The sequence below is a fragment of the Schistocerca nitens genome, chromosome 9, assembly GCF_023898315.1.
Source record: "Schistocerca nitens isolate TAMUIC-IGC-003100 chromosome 9, iqSchNite1.1, whole genome shotgun sequence".
In the NCBI taxonomy this organism is placed as follows: domain Eukaryota; kingdom Metazoa; phylum Arthropoda; class Insecta; order Orthoptera; family Acrididae; genus Schistocerca; species Schistocerca nitens.
The window spans coordinates 355,388,931-355,412,831 of NC_064622.1; positions in this window are offsets into that span (position 1 = coordinate 355,388,931).

A 23,901-nucleotide genomic window follows, 5' to 3' on the forward strand; every position below is an offset into this window, starting at 1 on the left:
GGCTGCAATAGCTTGTGGTCCCATATGTGTCTCACACAAACTCACCAAAGAATCGTGAGCAGCATGGGGGGGGGGGGGGGGGGTATCGAGTTGGAGAGCAGACAAAGTGGTGATTTAACTGTTTGGGCTGGCACCATGAGCATAACTTTGGTTACTAATGCAACACTTTTTTTCTGAAAGCACATTCGTTTTATTCAGGATTCCAATATTATCACTCATTCTTTTCGCTACAAAACCCTGTTTCTCCTACATCATTTACGTTCAATGCGACGATCTTACGTCACCTTACGCCACATTATTGGGAGTTCCCTGCTCGGCGTCAGAGCCAACATCGTGCTGCAGCAATAGCCACCCCATCATCTACGTATCGGATCCCAGGACTGCATCCCATTTGGGCCAAACGGATGGAAGTCGGAAGATGCGAGATCCAGGCTGTAGGCTGGATGAAAAAGAACAGTCCATTGTGTGAGGCGTTGCGTTGTCATGGATAAGGAGAAGTTCTTTTGCATTTTTGTGGTGACGAATACGCTGAAACAGTTTCTTCAATTTCCTGAAAGTAACACAACACAGTTCAGAGTTGGTCATTGGGCCATGAGCGAGGACATCAAACAAAATAAACCCTTCAGAGTACCAGAAGACCGTTGTGATGAGTTTACTGGCTGAGGGTGCGGCTTTGAACTTTTTCTTCGGAGGGGAGATGGTGTGACGCCAATCCATGGACGTTGTTTCCGGTTTAAAGTGATGAACCCATGTTCGATAAAAAAATTTCGCGATCAGCCTCTTAACGCGCCATATTGGATTATGTCGTATACTGTTGAACCCCGAAATTTGCTTGTTTCTATGTTATAAATAACGTGCTAAGAAGCTATTTTACGCGAGTTGACTGTCATAAACAAACACTGTGGTTCAAGCACCAGATGTAGCTCTGTTCACTTAAAGATATCTACTGATTCAGATACTAATGAGAACGAGGAGGAAGCTCCTGCAAGTATTCATATGAAGCACAACTATTTGTGAAAATGGTGCGTGAACTGACGGAAACCCAGAGAAGGAAAAACTGGAAGGATTCGAAGAACGTTAAAAAATAAATGAACTGAAGAAGTATTAAAAAGAAGGAAAGATATCTATGGAAGACGTTTGTCAGAAGAACGGGTAGTTCGCTGCGACAACCAGCAATATTTAACTTGTCGCTAGGAGGAGCTCTAGAGGGGAAAGATTAGCAGAGGCAGACAGAAACTGTAGCAGAGTGCACGTATGAAGAGGTGGGCGGTGGGGCTATGTGAACTTGCAAAGAGCTGTGTGCCACGGTACGATCCAGTCAATAGCGTTATCTGCCGCGTCCCTCTGTAGCGTGCACTTCGAGATGGGCATACAACTTGTAATGTTGATTTTCATACTGCGCAGGTATGGTGTTTATTATCAGTGGCATAAAGCAAACACATCAAGTGTTAGCACACGTTAACAAGCGAGGCGATTGCTATCTCGACGTACAGGGTCCCATCCGAAACCTCCCTTACTGCCGATGCAATTACATAAAAGGAACGGACATAGACACTTGCGATTAACGGTATGGTGTAAAGCGACTCACGAAATGTTGTGTACTTTTTTTCTAAATGGAACTTTTTTTTTTCAAGCGCTACAGCATTACCAGAAATGACTACACATAATGCTGAGCCACCGCGTCGTGTGCTATGCGGAAATGAAATCACCCATTACTGCGCAAAGAGACTTCGACGTGAATTTCAGATGGAGCCACGAAACGTTAAAACGATCAAGACTTGGCACGACGAAACCCTAGCTGCTGGGAGGATAATCAGACAGCAAACGCACATCTGATGAAACGGCAGAGATCAATGAGACCTTCCAAAGAACTCAATAAACGTCAGTTTGCCGAACATCCCTCGCTCCGCGGTGCACAAGGTGGTGCATACACTATTTCGCTTGGATGCTACAGCAAGCGCTGTAGCGAGAAGACTGCAGCTTCGACCGAATCGGGCAAAACGCAAAATATCTAGGAAATGTCGTTTTTTCTGACGAAGCAACCTTCCTCACGTGGGAAGGTTAACTGGCATCTGGGGTCCTGAAAATCCCCACAGTTTTCGGGAACGTGTTAGAGGCAGCGAAAAGGCAAATGTGTGGTGTGCGTTGATGAAAGATAATAGAGTTGGACCATTTTTCTTCACCGAGCAAAAAGTAACAGGAATCGTTTATCTGGACGTACTTGAGCAATTTCGTGTCCCTCAGCTTCTTTCCTTTGAGCCAGATATGATCTTCCACTACGATGGTGCACCACCGCACTGAAGTTCACATGTTCGTGAGTTTCTGGATCGAACACTTCCAGCGACAGGACGTGATGCACCAACCAGGTGGCCACCGCGATCTCCTGACAGAACGTCTCTGGATTTCTTCCTGTGGTGTTAGGGATATAAATCGAGATGAAAAAAGCCATGGGATACCTCCTAATATCATGTTGGACCTCCTTTTGCCCTCATGTTGGACCTCCTTTTGCCCTGCATAATGCAGCAACTCGACGTGGCATGGACTCAACAAGTCCTTGAAGGTCTGCAAAAGTGTTGCTAGTGCAGGTTCAAAAACAACTCTAAGCACATCTGAGGTCATCAGTCCCCTAGACTTAGAACTACGTAAACTTAACTAACCTATGGACATCACACACATCCATGCTCGAGGCAGGATTCGAACCTGCGACCATAGCAGCCGCATGTTTCCGGACTGGAGCGCCTAGAACCGCTCGGCCACAGCGGCCGGCGCTAGTGCAGGATTTTGTGCATGAGCAGACCTCTCCGTTACGTACCATAACGTTGGATGGGATTTATGTCGGACGATATGGGTGGCCAGATCATTCCCTAGAATTTCCCAGAATGCACTTCAAACCAATCACAAATAATGTGGCGCATTGTCATCCATAAAAATTCCATTGTTGTTTGGGAACATGAAGTCCATGAATGGTAGACAAACATAACAATTTTCAGCCAATGATAGGTTCAGCTGGACCAGAGGACCCAGTCCATTCCATGTAAACACAGCCTACACCATTATGGAACCACCACCAGCTTGCGCAGTACTTTGTTAACAACTTATGTCCAAGCAACTTGGCCTCGTGGCTTCTTGGGATATCTGAACCACACTCGAACCCTACTATCGGCTCTTTTCAACTGAAATCAGGGCTCATCTGACCAGCACACGGTTTTCCAGTCGTATAGGGTCCAACCGACATGGTAACGAACCCACGAGAGGCACTGAAGGCGATGTCGTGCTGTTAGCAAAGGAACTCGTCTGCAGCCTTGACTCTGGTGAGAGGTAATGCCTGAAATTTGGTATTCTTGGTACGCTCTTGATACTGTGAATCTCGAAATATTAAATTTCCTATCGATTTCCGAAACTGAATGTCCTATGTGACTAACTCAAGTATTGGCGCAAGGGGGACACCAAACCAAAGTACCGTTATCCAAGATGGCAGTGACGACGTCATACAATATGGTGGCCATGACATCATCCAGGATGGCGGATTTTGGTGGGAAGATAGGTCACTTGGGCTACCTCCACTAACCTACGTCATCTGACCGCCACCTCATCCTAGGAACTGTCACCAAGTTTGAATTTTGGTGGTAAAGAAAGGTCAATTGGGCTCTCTCTACCAACCTAAGGAAACAGTGGGAAAGAAAGGTCACCTCCACTAACCTAAGTCACCTGACTGCCACCTCCTCCTAGGTATTCACCGGATAAGGACTCAACCTGTGCTTGACATTAATCTTTATTATTTTGCATGCACTATTTTACTTACAAAAATAGAGGCTCTACCACCACCCAGTGTGGTCGCCCAGGGGTCCGGACTCCAAATGACCTAGTACACAGTACCACCAACAGAGGGCACTCTCATCCATGACATAATCCATGATGGCCAACATGATGCGAGTACCATTATCCAAGATGGCGGGAAACTGTATTCACCATGAGGCCCAAGTGGTCTAGTACGCAATACCACAACCAGAGAGCGCTGCCATCCATTCTGTGATGTAATTCAAGATGATGGTCCGGGGTGGGGGAAATGGAGGTAAAAGGACTCTGCCTGTGCTGGACATTTTATTTTGCATGCAGTGTCTCCACCACGAGATCTAGTCCAACTGACCTACTACACAGTACTGCCACCAGTAAGCACTGTCATCTGTTCTGTCACATAACCCAAGATGGTGGGGGAAATGGTGGGAAACAGTGTGGTCGCCTAGTACACAATACTGTCACCAGCAGGCACTGTCATCCGTTCTGTGACATAGCCCAAAATGACTGTCTGGAGGGGTAAATGACTCAGCCTGTGCTGAGCTGCTGGAGAGAGGAAGGAGTGTACTTTATTTATTTTGGAACAATTTATTTAGGAATTCAGTATATTTATCACACTGACACAAAACACTCGCCATGATGTGCTTGAGGTCACAATACACAGTCTGCAGACCTTCATACTACTCGTAAATAATGCAACAGACACACCTGCTAAATGTAAACTGTCGAAATGATGCATTCCACAGCCTACACACATGCAAAATACTACACTGAAATAATTTCAATGGTTGTTGTTGGGGTCTTCTATCCTGAGACTGGTTTGATGCAGCTTTCCATGCTGCTCTATACTGTGCAAGCTTCATCATCTCCCAGTACCTACTGCAATCTACATCCTTCTGAATCTGCTTAGTGTATTCATCTCTTGGTGTCTCTCTACGATTTTTACCCTCCACACTGCCCTCCAATACTAAATTGGTGATACCAAGATGCCACAGAACATGTCCTACCAACCAATCCCTTCTTCTAGTCAAGTTGCGCCACAAATTTCTCTTCTCCCTAATTCTATTCAATACCTCCTCATTAGTTACTTGATCTACCCACAAATACTTTCAGAAACGAATTCCTGACACTTAAATCTATACTCGATGTTAACAAATTCCTTTTCTTCAGAAACCCTTTCCTTGCCATTGCCAGTCTAAATTTTATATCCTCTCTACTTCGACCCTCATCAGTTATTTTGCTCCCCAAGTAGCAAAATCCTTTACTACTTTAAGTGTCTCATTTCCTAATCTAACTCCCTCAGCATCACTCGATTTACGAGGTGCATTCAAGTTCTAAGGTCTCCATTTTGTTTTCTCCGGACTGGAAAGAGATAGAAACATGTGCATTGTTTTAAAATGAGGCCGCGTTCATTGTCAATACGTCCCAGAGATGGCAGCACCGTACGGCAGATGGAATTTTACCGCCAGCGGCGAGAATGAGAACTGTTTTAAATACTTAAAATGGTGACGTTTTCATTACTTGAACAGCGTGCAATCATTCGTTTTCTGAATTTGCGTGGTGTGAAACCAATTGAAATTCATCTACAGTTGAAGGAGACATGTGGTGATGGAGTTATGGATGTGTCGAAAGTGCGTTCGTGGGTGCGACAGTTTAATGAAGGCAGAACATCGTGTGACAACAAACCGAAACAACCTCGGGCTCGCACAAGCCGGTCTGACGACATGATCGAGAAATTGGAGAGAATTGTTTTGGGGGATCGCCGAATGACTGTTGAACAGATCGCCTCCAGAGTTGGCATTTCTGTGGGTTCTGTGCACACAATCCTGCATGACGACCTGAAAATGCGAAAAGAGTCATCCAGGTGGGTGCCACGAATGCTGACGGACAACCACATGGCTGCCCGTGTGGCATGTTGCCAAGCAATGTTGACGCGCAACGACAGCATGAATGGGATTTTCTTTTTGTCGGTTGTGACAATGGATGAGATGTGGATGCCATTTTTCAGTCCAGAAACAAAGCGCCAGTCAGCTCAATGGAAGCACACAGATTCACCGCCATCAAAAAATTTCGGGTAACCGCCAGTGCTGAAAAACTGATGGTGTCCATGTTCTGGGACAGCGAGGGCGTAATCCTTACCCATTGCGTTCCAAAGGGCACTACGGTAACAGGTGCATCCTACGAAAATGTTTTGAGGAACAAATTCCTTCCTGCACTGCAACAAAAACGTCCGGGAAGGGCTGCGCGTGTGATGTTTCACCAAAGCAACGCACCCGCACATCGAGCTAACGTTACGCAACAGTTTCTTCGTGATAACAACTTTGAAGTGATTCCTCATGCTCCCTACTCACCTGACCTGGCTCCTAGTGACTTTTGGATTTTTCCAACAATGAAAGACACTCTCCGTGGCCGCACATTCACCAGCCGTGCTGCTATTGCCTCAGCGATTTTCCAGTGGTCAAAACAGACTCCTAAAGAAGCCTTCGCCGCTGCAATGGAATCATGCCGTCAGCGTTGTGAAAAATGTGTACGTCCTCAGGGCGATTACGTCGAGAAGTAACGCCAGTTTCATCGATTTCGGGTGAGTAGTTAATTAGAAAAAAATCGGAGGCCTTAGAACTTGAATGCACCTCGTAATTCGACTACATTCTATTATCGCCGTTTTGTTTTTGTTCATTTTATATCCTTTCAAGATACTGTCCATTCCGTTCAACTGCTCTTCCATGTCCTTTGCTGTCTCTGACACAATTACAATGTCATTGGCGAACCTCAAGAGTTTTTAAATCTTTTCCATGGATTTTCATTCTACTCCGAATTTTTCTTTTGTTTCCTTTACTGCTTGCTCAATATACAGACTGAATAATATTGGGAATAAGCTGCAACCCTGTCTCACTCCCTTCCAAACCACTGCTTCTCTTTCATGCCCCTTGACTCTTATAACTGCCATCTGGTTTCTGAACAAATTGTAAATAGCCTTTTGGTCCCTGTATTTTACCCTTGCCTCCTTCAGAATTTGAAAGAAAGTATTCCAGTCAACATTATCAAAAGCTTTCTCTAAGTCTACAAATGCTAGAAACGTAGGTTTGCCTTTTCTTAATCTATCTTCTAAGATAAGTCATAGCGTCAGTATTGCCTCACGTGTTCCAACATTTCTACGGAATCTGTACTGATCTTCCCCGAGGTCGGATTATACCAGTTTTTCCATTCGTCCGTAAAGAACTAGCGCTAGTATTTTGTAGCCGTGAGTTATTTAAACTTATAGTTCGGTCATTTTCACATCTGTCAACACCTGCTTTCTTTGGGATTGGAACTATTATATTCTTATTGAAGTCTGAGTGTATTTCGCCTGTCTCGTACATCTTGCTCACCAGATGGTAGAGTTTTGTCAGGGCTGGCTCTCCCAGTTGTTGAGAAAACGGTATACAGGGTGTTACAAAAAGGTACAGCCAAACTTTCAGGAAACATTCTTCACACACAAACAAAGAAAAGATGTTATGTGGACATGTGTCTGGAAACGCTTAATTTCCATGTTAGAGCTCATTTTAGTTTCGTCAGTATGTACTGTACTTCCTCGATTCACCGCCAGTTGGCCCAATTGAAGGAAGGTAATGTTGACTCCGGTGCTTGTGTTGACATGCGAATCATTGCTCTACAGTACTAACATCAAACACATCAGTACGTAGCATCAACAGGTTAGTGTTCATCACGAACGTGGTTTTGCAGTCAGTGCAGTTTTTACAAATGCGGAGTTGGCAGATGCCCATTTGATGTATGGATTAGCACGAGGCAATAGCCGTGGCGCTGTAGGTTTGTATCGAGACAGATTTCCAGAACGAAGGTGTCCCGACAGGAAGACATTCGAAGCAATTGATCGGCGTCTTAGGGAGCACGGAACATTCCAGCCTATGACTCGCGACTGGGGAAGACCTAGAACGACGAGGACACCTGCAATGGACGAGGCAATTCTTCGTGCAGTTGACGATAACCCTAATGTCAGCGTCAGAGAAGTTGCTGCTGTACAAGGTACCGTTGACCACGTCACTGTATGGAGAGTGCTACGGGAGAAGCAGTTGTTTCCGTACCATGTACAGCGTGTGCAGGCACTATCAGCAGCTGATTGGCCTCCACGGGTACACTTCTGCGAATGGTTCATCCAACAATGTGTCAATCCTCATTTCAGTGCAAATGTTCTCTTTACGGATGAGGCTTCATTCGAACGTGATCAAATTGTAAATTTTCACAATCAACATGTGTGGGCTGACGATAATCCGCACGCAATTGTGCAATCACGTCATCAACACAGATTTTCTGTGAACGTTTGGGCAGGCATTGTTGGTGATGTCTTGATTGGGCCCCATGTTCTTCCACCTACGCTCAATGGAGCACGTTATCATGATTTCATACGGGATACTCTACCTGTGCTGCTAGAACATGTGCCTTTACAAGTACGACACAACATGTGGTTCATGCACGATGGAGCTCCTGCACATTTCAGTCAAAGTGTTCGTACACTTCTCAACAGCAGATTAGTTGACCGATGGATTGGTAGAGGCGGACCAATTCCATGGCCTCCACGCTCTCCTGACCTCAATGCTCTTGACTTTCATTTATGGGGGCATTTGAAAGCTCTTGTCTACGCAACCCCGGGACCAAATGTAGAGACTCTTCGTGCTCGTATTGTGAACGGCTGTGATACAATACGCCATTCTCCAGGGCTGCATCAGCGCATCATGGATTCCATACGACGGAGGGTGGATGCATGTATCCTTGCTAACGAAAGACATTTTGAACATTTCCTGTAACAAAGTGTTTGAAGTCACGCTGGTACGTTCTGTTGCTGTGTGTTTTCATTCCATGATTAATGTGATTTGAAGAGAAGTAATAAAATGAGCTCTAACATGGAAAGTAAGCGTTTCTGGACACATGTCCACATAACATATTTTCTTTCTTTGTGTGTGAGGAATGTTTGCTGAAAGTTTGGCCGTACCTTTTTGTAACACCCTGTACACAGTTCTGTCCAGTAAGTAGCATAACACCACTGATAAACATATACTTCGAACAGAAGTCTCTTGCTAAGGCAGAATATTCAAAATTTTTATTTAAGTATACTGTCGAAGCAACTGAAGAAATTCAATGATTTTCGTTTAATATTTCATCTTCATATTTTCTGTAATGTGAATATATCTCCAGTTGTTCTAACAAATCCACTCCATCTCGTTTATTTCGTCGATGGAGTACTTCGACAATTTGCTTTGTTGTTACAAATGGGAATCCTGCGCTGTGTATGTGTGTGGCTATTGTCGATGTTGTGTGTGTCCTATGTGTAGGTTTTAATGTGTTCTGCGCACCTGGCGTTGAAATTTTGGCATCATGGAGCATTCCTCGCAGATTACTTTGTATATCACGAAGTCTGAGTATGGGTCACGATTACACATCACGTTACGTTTTAGCTTTTGTTGTAGTTTGTTATAGATAACTCAATTTTTATATTGTGATTTTTGAAAATATTTGCAATCTTCTGTGATATATTGGCAATATCTGGGGTACCAGACATGTATCTGTTTGTGTCTTTTTCTCCTGTGGTGCAGTTTGCGCCTGAATATTTCCGATTTCTGCACTCTGTCTAGGAATCTGCCAGCCCTGGAAGCAGCGTAAGCATCAGCAACTGTAATCTGGTTCTCTACGTTTATTTCTCGTTGAATGTTTTCTTGGTTCACAGATATTTTAGTTGCCCTGTGCAGCACTGACTTGTATGCTACCTGTTTATGAATGTTTGGGTGACATGAGGTTGCAGAGATTATGGTGACTGTTCGCTGCATTTTATTCTATAAAGTTTGAATGTACATGTGTTGTTGTGTCATGTAACACTTAGATCCAGGTAACTGACTATTTTGCCTTGTCCATGTCACACTGTAAGAGTAATTTTCTCATGTAGATTATTGTGACGAAGTGATCTTGCTTCTCATTGGTACTCCCCACGAAGCGCAAATCTGACAGCCCTGATTTTGCCTAAAATGCTTTTGAATTCTGTGGTGTCACCGCCAGACACCACACTTGCTAGGTGGTAGCCTTTAAATCGGCCGCGGTCCGTTAGTTTACGTCGGACCCGCGTGTCGCCATTATCAGTGATTGCAGACCGAGCGCGCCACACGACAGATCTAGTCTAGGGAGACTTCTTAGCACTCGCCCCAGTTGTACAGCCGACTTTGCTAGCGATGGTTCACTGACTACAGACGCTCTCATTTGCAGAGACGACAGTTTAGCATAGCCTTCAGCTACGTCATTTGCGACGACCTAGCAAGGCGCCATATTCAGTTACTATGTCTTCTGAACAGATAATATTGTGACTCATGTACCGTCAAGAGCGTCGTTCATCATTAATGGATTACAGTTAAGTATGAAACCCATTACGTCCGCTTTCTGAATTCTCATTCCTTGTCATGTTCCAGACCTCACGTCAGTATAGTTCTTCCCTCCTCACGCCAGCCTGCGTGAGCTAAAACGCGTGCATTTCGGCCTCCTCTAGTAATACGGTGTTGGCTCTTCTGCCAACACAACAAATTTTCCGCAATGTGAATAGTAAATTATAGCGTTACAGAACTCTGCCAGTTACACGACTACGATCGCTTTCACGTCCTGTGTGAGTACGATTTCATAGTGTACGTGACAGCGTCGGCGAGGGATGACAGGTTGGCAATACGGCCGATGGACAGAGGGCGTTAATGAGGAAGTCCTGCGCTGAGATACAGAGGGCCTTGGCCCCGCACTACGGCAGTGGGGCTTGATTTGTTCCGTAATGGGTTAAGGAACACAGTGGCTGTGTCGTATATTGCTGAGAAAGAAACTGCAGCAGTCACTACTTGAAAATCTTGTACGTGTGGTGCTCTGCAACTTGTATGTGTTCTGCTGGTGTGCGCTATGAGCTGCATGTAAAATATATAGTTGCCAGATCGGTGCACGGGCATACTGCCCATTGTCAGTGGCATCCGTTTACCATATTTTCATTCCACAACAGTGGTATCCAATGAGACTCAGGTGTACAGTCGTTTAGTGTTTGGCAGCTGTAACATGTACGCAAGATAGCCTGTGTGCTGAATAGGTGGGACATGATAGATCCTATCGATCGCATAGACATGTGTCTAATTTGATTTTAAATATCTTCAGGGTTGTGAAATTTGTAGACCTACATCTAGTTTGAAATCGAAGAAATTTTACAACCGACATACATGTCATTTGATATGGACGGAGGTGGCAAAAAGTCACAGGATACCATCTAATATCGTGTCGGACAGCATTTTGCCCAGTGTAGTCTAGTAACTCGACGTGTCATGAACTCGACAAGTCATTGGAAGTCCCCTGCAGAAACACTGAGCCCTGCTGCATTCCATAACTGCAAAAATCTTGCCGGTGCAGGATGTTGTGCAAGAACTGAAAAATGGTTCAAATGGCTCTGAGCACTATGGGACTCAACTGCTGAGGTCATTAGTCCCCTAGAACTTAGAACTAGTTAAACCTAACTAACCTAAGGACATCACAAACATCCATGCCCCAGGCAGGATTCGAACCTGCGACCGTAGCGGTCTTGCGGTTCCAGACTGCAGCGCCTTTAACCGCACGGCCACTTCGGCCGGCTGCAAGAACTGACCTTTCGATTATGTCCCATAAATGTGTGATGGGATTCATGTTGGACGATCCACATAGCTAAATCATTTGGAAAAACTGTCCACAATGTTTTTCAAACCAATCGCAAACAACTGTGGCCTAGTGACGTGACGAAGTTGTTTGGGAGCATGAAATGGTTTTCAAGTAGACGAACATAACCATTTCCAGTCAATGATCGGTTCCATTGGGCAGGGGGCCCAATCAATTCCATGTAAACGCAGTCCATACCATTATGGAGCCACCACCAGCTTGCACAGTACCTCGTTGACAACATGGATGCATGGTTGCGTGGGTTCTGCACCACACTCGAACCCTACCGTCAGCTCTTACCAACTGATATCGTAACTCATCTGACCAGACCAGTCGTCTAGGATCCATCCGATATGGTCACGAGCCCAGACGAGTCGCTGCTAGCAAAGGCACTTGCGTCGGTCTTCCGCTGCCATACGTCATTAACGCAAAGTTTCGCTGCACTGTCCTAACGAATACCGTCGTACATCCTACACTGATTTCTGCGCTATTTCATGCAGTGTTATTTGTCTGTTACCACTGACAACTCTACGCAAACGCCCCTGCTCTCCGTTGTTAAGTGAAGGCTGTCGGCCACTGCATTGTTGGTGGTGACAAGTAAAGCCTAAAATTTGATATTCTCGGCACACTATTGGCACTGTGGATCTCGGAATATTGAATTACCTAACGATGACCTAAATGGAATCACTCACGTGTGTAGCTCCAACTGGCAATCCGTGTTCAAGTCTGTTAATTCCTGTCATCCTACCATAATCACGTAGGAAATATTTGCACATAATCACCTGAGTGCAAATGATAGCTCCGCCAAAGCACTGCCCTGTTATACTTCGTGTACGCAATACTGCCGCCACCTATATATGTACAATGAGAGGCAAAAAGAATGGCCGGCTCGAATAATTTAGAGTCGAAGAACAGAGCATTGCGCATGCCCAAGTTCAGAAGTGCCTGTGTTCACAACTCCAGCGGTCTATGGAGCTACAGCTTGGTGTTTACATCGTCAAATATAAGAAATATAATTGTTAGGACACAGCATATGTCGAGTTTCATTGCAATTTATCTCGTCGAGTCATTTCTTTTTAAAATCATGCACGTAGAAACGGTTGAAATATAAGAACACGTCGGTAGAATTACTAACAAGTGTTTAAATGGCTTTACGAACGTAAAGGACGAGCGTTCGAATCTAACTCTTTTTTTTTTTATTTTATAGACCTGTGCATGTAATATTTTAAACCTTAATTCGCTACAAGTTGTGCAGTTGTAGGCTTCCCCCGATTCCAAATTCTTTCAGAAGATTCCATTTTATAACAATCTAATCTTTAAACAAACAGACAAATGGTCATAGAAAAAATATTGGAAAAGTGTGTATTTAATTGTAATTACTTCGTGCGCCATCCTGTGTGTCTATGGTTTTCAGCTAATTTTCATATTTTTCTGCGTCCCTACGCGCGGTTTGCGCGACTGATTGGATGTGCCTTCCAGAATGTGTTGTTTCCAGTAGACCGTTGCGCTAAAAAGAAGAAATCGGTAACTCCTTGGTAGCGTCTCCGCTTATTATACTGGTAGCTGTAGTATGTTGTTTTGTTTTGGGGCACAAAAAGCAACTGGGGTCATACGCGCCCAAGTCAAAACTATAAAACACAAACACATTTTGTCAGTCTTAATGGATAGAAGAGGAGACTGCTAGAAAAGGCACGTGGAAAAGGGGCTAAAGAAAAACGCCATCCAGAATGGATGTCCAAAACTAAAAATTAAATTGCCTTCGCCATATTGCTTTGGCGGATAAAAAGTAAAATGCGGTCGACAGCCCGCGCGTCATTCGCAAAAATGGCTGATAAATCAGATGGCAAACCCAAGCTGGAATGTGAATTGGTAAAAAAGGGCATTCCAGCAGGAAGTGGCGGACAGTTAAAATTTGGGAGTAATGCGTACAAAGTGGAAAAGCAGCGCCACTGAGCAAATGACGATGGCTAAAAAGGCAGTGCCCAATACGCAATCGAGTTAAAATATTCTCCTCCCAGCGAGAGGGCCGAGAGGAGGTCGTCCAAGGCGCCAGGAGAGTCTTAATAAGCCGAAGCTTATTCCTGTGAAGGGAGGACCATTGGCGATGCCAAAGGGACACCAACTCCTGACAGACGGCAATGCAGAGATCATCGGAGGAAATATAGGTACTCGCGGTTTGAGGTACGGGAACTGCAGCCTTGACAGCAGCGTTAGCAGCCTCGTCTACTGACAGACCGACGTGATCAGGGACCCACAGAAACATGACACTGGCTCCACCAAGAGCGAGCAAGTGTCAGTTGTCCTGGACCCGCTGCACAAAGGGATGAGCAGAGTACAGGGCACAAAGACTTTGGAGGGAGCTGAGTGAGTCTGAGCAGAGGACACAATTGGGAAGGCTGTGTCGCCGGATGTACTCCGTGGCCCGATGCAAGGCGAAAAGCTCGGCTGTAAACACTGAGGACTGTGCCAGAAGCTCATAGCGAAAGACACGCGTACCAATGACGAAGGCACACCCGACCCCACGGTCAGTCCGAGAGACATCAGTGTATACAAAGGTACTATCGCTAAGTTCCATGCGAAGGTCGTGAAACTGAAGGCGATAGATCGAGGCTGGAGTAGTGGACTTAGAAAGCGAATGAAGGCTAAGGTTAACATGGGCCGCTTCATGAAGCCAAGGTGGTGAAGGGTTCACACCTCCTGGGAAAGTTGCAGGTAGCATGAAGTTAAGCCGCCATAGCAAGTGGCGAAAGTGGACTCCATGAGGTAACAGAGAAGGGGGACGAGCCCCATACTGACGATCTAAGGAATCGTCAAAGAAGGAGGCATAGGAGTCGTGGCCATGCATGGCAGACAAACGGCATGCGTACCTACTGAGGAGAAAGCCACGGCAGTAGGACAGTGGTAGTTCAGCAGCTGCAGCATACAGACACCCAACTGGGCTGGTGTAAAAGGCGCCCATGGCCAAACGGATACCATGATGATGGATAGTGTTGAGACAGCGTTAAGGGATGGGAATGCAGATGCATAAACAAAGCACCCACAGTCGAGTTTCGAACGGACAAGGGACCGGTACAATCGGAGGAGGGTAGTTCGATTGGCACCCCAAGAACACGTAACACATTGAGGGACTGTGTACAGTGGGCTGCCAGGTAAGAGACATGGGAGGACCAAGAGAGTTTCTTTTCGAGCATGAGCCCCAGGAATTTCGTAGAGTCAACGAGCATAAGGGCAACAGGTCCAAGATGTAGAGAAGGTGGGAGAAACCATTTGCACTGCCAGAAATTCATACAGACAGTTTTGTTGGTGCAAAAGCGAAAGCCATTGGCAATGCTCCAGGATTGAAGACGATGAAGACAGTGCTGAAGACGCCGCTCAGTGAGACAGGTCCGTGGAGAACTGCAATAGAGGGCAAAATCATCGACAAAAAGGGAGCAGGAGATGCCTGACAGGAGACAGACCATTATAGGGTTAATGGTGATAGCAAAGAGGATGACGCTCAGGACAGAATCCTGAGGCACACCATTTTCCTGAATAAAGGTGTCCAACAAGGCAGAATCCAGATGCACCTTGAAACTCGGTCTTGTAAATATGCCTGAAGAAAACAGGGCAGGCACCCACAGTAGCCCCACATGTAAAGAGTACGGAGGATACCAGCTCTCCAGCAGGTGTCGTAGGCATTCTCCAAAACATGGCCACAGTCTGGGATTTCTGCAGAAAGTCATTCATGACATGGGTGGACAAAATAACGAGATGGTCAACTGCATAACGCCGCACTCGCAATCCACACTGTGCTTTCCTGAGTAAACGGCGAGACTCGAGCCACCACACCAGACGGACATGAATCATACGTTCCGTCACCTTGCAAACGCAGCTGGTAAGAGAAATGGGGCAGTAGCCCTTACCAGGCTTAGTTATGGGTATGACAGTGGCTACACGCCACCATCCTGGAAATGTGCCCTCAGCCCAGAAGCGCTTGTATGTGTTAAGCAGAAAGTGCTTGCCCGCAAGAGAGAGGTGCTGCAACATCTGAATGTGGATAGCATCAGGCCCTGGGGTGGAGGACCAGGATGAACTGAGAACATGGTTGGTTGGTTGGTTTGGGGAAGGAGACCAGACAGCGTGGTCATCGGTCTCATCGGATTAGGGAAGGATGGGGAAGGAAGTCGGCCGTGCCCTTTCAGAGGAACCATCCCGAACTGAGAACATGATGTAGCTCCCTCATAGTGAAGGCGGCATTGTTGCACTCACTATTCGGAGAAGAGAAAGGTATCGCCCAAGCCTCCTAAACTCGTTTCCAATGGAAGAAGGCAGGGTGATACTGGGAAGAACTCGAAACTTCCGCAAAATGGCGGTCCAAGGTGTTGCAGATAGCAATAGGATCCACGATGACATGGGCATCTACTGTCAGGCTGGAAATGGGTGAATGGATCTTGGTTCCAGAGAGCTGTCGGAGGTTGGCCCATATGACAGAGGAAGGTGTGGAACTGTTAAAAGAACCAGTGAATGAAATCCAACTAGCTCTTTTGCTGTCCTGAAGAACTCGACGACACTTTGCACACATCCGTTTATAATAAAAGCAGTTTTCCAGCGTAGGGTGGCGGTTAAAAACGAGGAGAGCAAGTCTCTGTGCGCGAATTGCGTCGCGGCATGCCTGAGTCCACCAAGAGACTGGGACACGACGTGGTAAAGAGGAAGTGCAAGGAGTGGAACGTTCTGCAGCAATAAGGATAACGTTGGTGAGATAGTCCACCTGGTCATTACAACTGGGGAAATCTTGTTCTGCGAAGGTCGCCATGGAGGAGTAAAGCTGCAAGTCAGCCAAAGTGAGCTGCCATTCGGGTGTGCATTTGGATGGGGTAGAAGTCAGCAGACGGAGAGCACACGGGAAATGGTTGCTCGAGTAGGCGTCAGAAACAACACACGACTCAAGATGATGGGCAAGCTGGGCAGTGCAAAAGGATGGGTCCAAATGGGAATAGGTGTGCGAGGGGTCAGAAAGGAATGTGGGTGCTCCAGTGTTAAGGCAGAAGAGGTTGAGTTTGTGAAGATCAGCCAAGAGGGCACCTCTCTAACAGGTCCTCGGAGAACCCCAAAGGGGATGATGCACATTGAAGTCACTGAGTAACAAAAATGGGGGAGGTCACTGCCTAATAAGCTGAAGGAAGTCTGCCCTGGTAACACTGAAGGACAGAGGTACATAAATGGTACAGAGGGAGAAAGTCCGGTGGGGAAGGAGAAGACGGACAGCAACAGCTTGAAGATGGGTAGTCAGGGAGATGGGCTGAAAATGAAGGTCGTCCCTTATGAGCAGCAAGACGCCCCCATGAGATGGGATGCCGACCTCAGGGAGAAGGTCAAAACGAATTGGTAAGTAATGTGAAAACTCAAAGCGGTCTTGAGGACACAATTTCGTTTCCTGAAGGCAGAGTACAAGGGAATGCTGCAATGCTAGAAGCAGCCGTAAACCCTCTTTGTGGGACCGAAGGCCGCGAATGTACCTTTGGAGAACAGTCATGAGGACAAAGAGATGTAGGGGTGTCAACTCGGTGGCCGCCGAGGGACAGCTGGTGTAGAGTCGCTACTACAGGGCACAGAAGCAGGAGGATCCTGATCCATGGGGTCCACAGAAGTATCGGCGTGCTTGTGTGGTCGGTTTGCGGAGTCGAATGCTGAAAAATGGTTGGCGGTGCGCACTGGCAAGACAGAGGCCAGCCGGGCTAAGTGACCACATGACGACACTGTCGAGCAGTTGGGTGAAGGAGAAGACCATTTGTCTTTAGAGGACTTCTTCGAGCCCTTCTGGTAAGAGGAAGACTTGGGTGTTATTTGGCTGGAGGAATGGACGAAGTCTTCTCGGGAGTACTCCTCCTGTCCTTTCCTGCCTGCTGGTTGTGTTGTGGGTAGCTTTGCCCCTTTAAGTGAGAGTCTGACAGTTTGTTGCACAAGGGGACATAGGGACGGTGATGCTACCTTGACACAGGGCGACTTCACAACCTCAGAGCCAAATTTGAGGTCACATGTCTGCGTGGCCATGTCCTGCATGGATGAAGGGGTAATAGGAACAGAACTACAGGTTTGCGACTAGCCAGAAACTTGCGAGCTACTGGGTAAAGCACTTTTTCCTTTACCCAGATCTCTTTCACAGCCAGCTCATCTAGATATATGGGACAATCCCGGGAGGAGGCGGCGTGGCCGCCATTGCAGTTCATACAGCGGGGGAAGGAGGTGGACATTTGCCCTCGTGTGCATCCCTGCCACAGGTTACGCATTTGGCTGGGTGTTGACAAGATGTTCGAGTGTGGTTGAAATGATGACACTGGTAGCAGCGCATCAAATTCAGAAAGTACGGCTGGACTGTGATGATTTCATAGCCTGCTTTAATCTTGGACGGCAGCACTACCCTATCAAGTGTGAGGAAAAGAGTGCAGGTGGGCACCAAGGAGGAATCGATCTTTTTCATTACATGATGGATACCAATGACACCCTGGTCAGAGAGATAAGAATGTATTTCAGCCTCAGTTAGATCATCACGCAGCCTGGTGTAAATTACGCCATGGGAAGAATTCAAAGTTCTACGGGCCCCGACATGAAAAGGGTAGCCGTGGAGAAGCGAGGCAGCAAGTAGTTGTTGTGCTTGAGAACCAGAAGGCATCTCGAAAAGCAAAGTGTCATTCCGTAAACGAAAGCAGAATTTCACAGGATCAGCAACGGCATCAACACCTTACTGAATAATATACGGATTGACTGTGGTGAAGGACTGACCGTCTTTAGTATGTGAGACCACAAGGAACTGGGGTGCAGCGGGAAGGGTCTTCAAATCAGTAGTCTCATTACGTTTACGTTTCGTCGACATTGATGGAGAGGATGATTGATTCATCATGAGGAAACCCCCATGATTGCCAGTGTCTCCGATGGCATGCTCCTTCTAACTGGGGCCCCCTTCACAAGGTGATCGTTCACACCTCAGGTCACACCTCCCGAACAGCTGACAGAGGGACCAATCGGCATCTCGGGAAGGTTACAGTTCAGGCAGTCACCCCTCCCTGGGCCTGGCCTGTACCAAGGGGTACGTGCGAACCCTACCTGTCGACCGTGGACTGGGAATTATGCTTTACCCAACCACCTTTCACGCATCAGACACATGGGCCAGCCTTCAGGAGCGCACAGGGAGGAAGAAGAAAAAAGAGGATCCTCAAATGCTGGAGGGACAAGAGGAGAAGGGAAACAAAGAAAGGGAAGGGGAGCCAAAAAGAAAGTTGAGATTGTTCGCAGGTCAACGACAGACTGCAGAACATTGCCCCACAAATGTTCCCTAAGCGAGGGGAGAAAGAATAGCAAGAGGGTAGACATACAGCACAGAAGGGAAAAAGTGCTGCAAAGGCTGGGGCCCCGTGGGAGCCAAGCACGAACCCGCCAAGAGTTGCAGTATGTGTTGGATCGGATCTCATCGCAGCCTTTTTCTTATAGCATTTTAAATGTTTCATGCTTTATTTACTTTTGTTATTTAAATTTGCTTTTTTTACTTTTTCAATGTTCTCTTCTGTAAACAACTAATTATGGTCTGTGAATTTGATGTCTAAAAATAAGGATGTCTAAAAATAATTTTCCTTAGAAGGTGAGGGTGATATTCATGTGACCTCCGGTACAAATACAAATAATCTTCCTTCGAGGGTGATACTCATCTGACCTCCAATAAAAATACAAACAACATAGTAGCAAGTAGATTTGTATTTTGAAATTAATATTGTTGGTCTAATAACTATGTAGGCCTTTTATAGAAAAATGAAATAAAATAAAATGAAGAGTAGGCTACGTATAGTTTCAGTGTTTTGTCCACATGCCATGGCATCAAGAACAGCTTGGATCCTTCGAGGCATAGAATTGACAAGTGTGTGGAAAAAGTCCTCATCCATGAAGAATGAACCAAATCCCAAAGGTCATTCACAGTTCCCGGAGGAAGGTGTGGCCAACGGTTCCGCTATATCTTCTTAAGCTGAGCCCAAACGTGCTTAATGGGATTGAGATCAGGTGACTTTAGAGGCCACGGAAGGCACTGAATAATAGTTTCCCTCCATTGAAACCAGCTCTGAATCCTAATGCTAGTGTGTGATGGACGATTATCACATCGATAAATTAGACATCCTTCAGGGTACCAAAGTCGAGCTCCAGGGATGATAACATTTTCATGTTCATAGCATGGTGAACTGAACTTGCCTTGGATACATTCTAACGTTCCTGCACCTATGTAAGACATCCAGCCCCAATATTTCACACTTATGCATCTGCTTCCAGCACGTGTGGCTGAGAAGAGAGTGTTATATCGTTGTCCATCTGTGCAGGGAAAAACAGCAGGACCTCTGCTCGTAGACTCAACCGTACACCTGTCGGTGAAAATGACTTACCTCCAATTAAAATCTTCCCAAGAACTCACAATTGCTAGTCTATACACGGCTTGTTTGTCACACAACTGTTCTTTGACAAGAGCACGATGGGACCTGATTCCAAGGTCCTTCTGACAGCAGTTCTCAACAAGCCTGGTAAATGTAAAACTTTCTTTAATTCCCGGAAGATTGACAAAGGAGCATTCTGGGTAGCCCTGACCAATTCTTCATCTTTTATTCATGCAGAGACTCGTGGTCTTCCAGGTATTGGACATATCGCTACCTCACCATTATCTCCAAATCATCCAGTCCATCTAGTTGCTGTAGAAGCATCAACACCAAATGCACCAACGCCGTTTTCAAAGAGGGCAATTATTCTCTCGTGAACAATCACATCAGCCATTCTGAACCAGACCTATGATGTATGCCAATCAATTAATACATTTCTCTTAGCTGAAAACTACAGAGATACCAGATGGCGGTCGAAGTAACTACAAATAAATACATCCATTTTCAATATTTTTACTATGACCATTTGTCTCTTTCTTTAAAGATAAGACTATTATAAAATTGATCTTCTGAAAGAATGTGGAACCTAGAAAAGCCTAAAACTGCACAATTTGTTGCGAATTAAGATTTTAAATATTACCTGCATGGGTCTAAAGAAAAAAATGACAATTGACTCCAGTTATATTCGAACGCTCGTCCTTTACGTTCGTAAACCGTCAGTTTATCCATTCAGCCATTTAAACAGATGTCAAACATCGTCGCAGTAATGCTGCCGATGTGGAGTTTTCACATTTAAACCATTTCCACATGCTCGAGTAACGATTTTCAAAAGCAATGATACAATAACTTAAACTGCAATCAATCTCGACATATACTGTATTCTAATTATTATATTGCTTCCATTTGACGATGTAAACACCAAGCTGAAGCTCCTCAGACATTTGTGTACAATTGCACTCCTGACCTTGGGCATGCACAGAGCTCTATCCTTGGACTCTGAATTATTTGGGCCGGGAAATCTTTTTTGCCTCTCATTGTACATATCGCTATCTCACGACTTTTGTCATCACAATGTATACAAATAACCTTATGTTTCTACCGTTATCGGTATGCATGCGGCAGCTTCCGCTACCTAATATATTCCAAAACGCTACACATAAAAACAGTATTTTTCCAGGGCTCACACCTCAGATTCTATTGCTGATAGAGGGGTAGAGTTAAGTGTTTTGGAAAGCCCCTGGGCTATCGACCATTTGTATAACCAACAGAAGGCTCGTCCTAGTGTCGCTGTCCTGCAGTACAGGGTAAAATTATGAAAATTACATACTTCCTCACGATTAGGCAAATGGAGCAAATCAGTTGGTTCTTTTTTGCTTTTGATGTGGTCTACAGTTAGCCTTAAGGGGCTTATGAAGGCTCCTTAGAAAACCTCAAATACATTTATTTTGCCATTTTTCGTACAAATGCCGAGCCGCGGATTCCAAGATGACTATGCACAAAAAATGGCTGAAATTTTTACGATATATTCTTGAGATCTCAATCTCGGACAACCTCGATAATTTTCTCCATATTATTATTCATTTCCGAGGTACAGAGGTTAAAGGTTACCTTACATGTACACTTAAATCTGCACGTAAAATCCGTTATGTGTCGAAATCTAGATAACCGCGGCCAATTGCTCTATTTTAACATTATATTACATTGATGGACACCAAGAAGTTGTGCGACGTAAACGAGAGTTGGTAGGTATGTTTCTGCATCTGAAAGATAGTGTCTATTCAAATTTAATGCTATTCGCATAAGAGAATGAACATGGTGAGTTGATGTTAGTCAACAATACCTTTAAGGCGACAAAGACGCCTATATCAATGAGACTACAGCAGTGTTAGAAAAGGGGAAGCACACAGTGGCAGTGGGACATAAGTAGTCAGTGAGAGAGCAGCGCTAGGAGAAGAGTGACGGAGACAGTGCCAGTGGGACAGGATTAAGGAGAAGAAGACAGTGGAAGTGGGTAAGAGTCAATGATAATGAGAGACAGAGTCTATGACAATGGCAACGACGAAGAGAGATATAATGAAAGTGAGAAAAGACAGCAGCTGTGTGAAGGAATGAATGAGATAGTACTCGTAGCAGTAAGAAACAGCACAAAGGAGACAGTGACAGTGAGAGGAGACAGTAATAGTAGAAGTACGACAGAATGAAGGAGACTGTGACTGTGAGACAGTAACAGAGAGATAGTAACAATGGTCTGGGGTGAATGAGTGAGTGAGAATGAGCAAGTGGGAGTGGATGGGTACGATCGACTTATAGCGATAGACTAGAGGATGTGAGCGAGTAACAGCAGAGTTTGTGGGAGCGACAGGTGAGCTATAGGTTAAAATGAGCGCGAATATACTCGCATAGCACAATTTTTGAGAAAATTTTTAAAATTTCTGAAGTAGGTAAGAGTGATGTTTTTAGTCAGAGTCATTTAAAAGGAGCATATTCGCCTTTTCGTGCTTGGATAGGGCTATTTTTCCGCTGATAAGGTTCAAATGGTTCTGAGCACTATGGGACTTAACATCTGTGGTCATCAGTCCCCTAGAACTTAGAACTACTTAAACCTAACTAACCTAAGGACATCACACACATCCATGCCCGAGGCAGGATTCGAACCTGCGACCGTAGCAGTCGCGCGGTCGCTGATAAGGAAAAAAGCATTTAGCAAAGCATTTAGCAACTGTTAGAAATGTAAAAAAGAAGTCCTACACTTTGCCCTTCTTAGCAGAAGGCTTGGATGTAGGCTATACTTTTTAAGGCTTTTAACAATGAAGCAAGTGTACTGTATGGATAAAAGTCCATTGACTGTCTATATTTCAGTTTTAAGGTTTTATTTCCGACATGTATTGGAAATGAAATCTAAGTCTAATCTGTATTTATTTCGGTTTTCAGTTTCATTTCCGATTAAGTAGCGGCAATGAAACCTAAAAATCTAAATACAAAAAGTCGAAGGACTTTTATTCATAACATGTATATCTTCTACTCTCTTTTTGTGTCGCATGACACCATTATGAATTTGTTAGCAAATGAAATAAATACTTCATGTCTTGCATGTCTATTGCTATTCTCCTTGTATGACGTGTCCCACAAACATCTGCAGTCTTTCAATTTTTCCAGAAACTGTAATTAAAGTTTTCTACACCTCACACTCTGTCATGTATATTACACTGAAGAGGAAAAGAAATGGGTACACCTGCATTGATATTTCGAGTGGGGCCCCCGCGAGCACACAAGAGCCACAACATGACGTGGCATGGACTCGACTAATGTCTAAAGTAGTGCTGGAGGGAATTGACATCGTGAATCCTGCAGGACTGTCCATATATCCGTAAGAGTGCGAAGGGGTGGAGATCTCTTCTGAACAGCAAGCTGCATGGCATCGCCGAGATGATAAATAATGTTCATGTCTGGGGGGTTTGGTGGCCAGTGGAAGTGTTTAAACTCAGAAGAGTGTTCCTGGAACCACTCTGCAGCAATTCTGGACGTACGGGGTGTCGCATTGTCCTGCTGGAATTGTTGAAGTCTGTTGGAATGCACAAGGGACTTGAATGGATGCAGTTGATCAGACAGGATGCTTAAGTACGTGTCACCTGTCAGAGTCATATCTTGACGTATCAGGGGTCCCATATCATTCCAAGTGCACACGCCCCACACCATTATACAGCCTTCACCGACTAGAGTGGTCCCCTGCTGACATGCAGGGTCCACGGATTCATGAAGTTGTCTCGATACCCGTACATATCCATCCGCTTGATACAATTTGAAATGAGACTCGTCTGACCAGGCAACAGGTTTCCAGTCATCAACAGTCCAATGTTGGTTTTGACAGGCCCAGGTGAGGCACAAATCTTTGTGTCGTGCAGTCATCAAGAGTACACGTGTGGGCCTTAGGCTCTGAAAGCCCTTATCGATGTTTCATTGAATGGTTCGCATGCTAACACGTGTTGATGGCCCAGTATAGTTCAGTTGTCATTAGTCCTGTTTT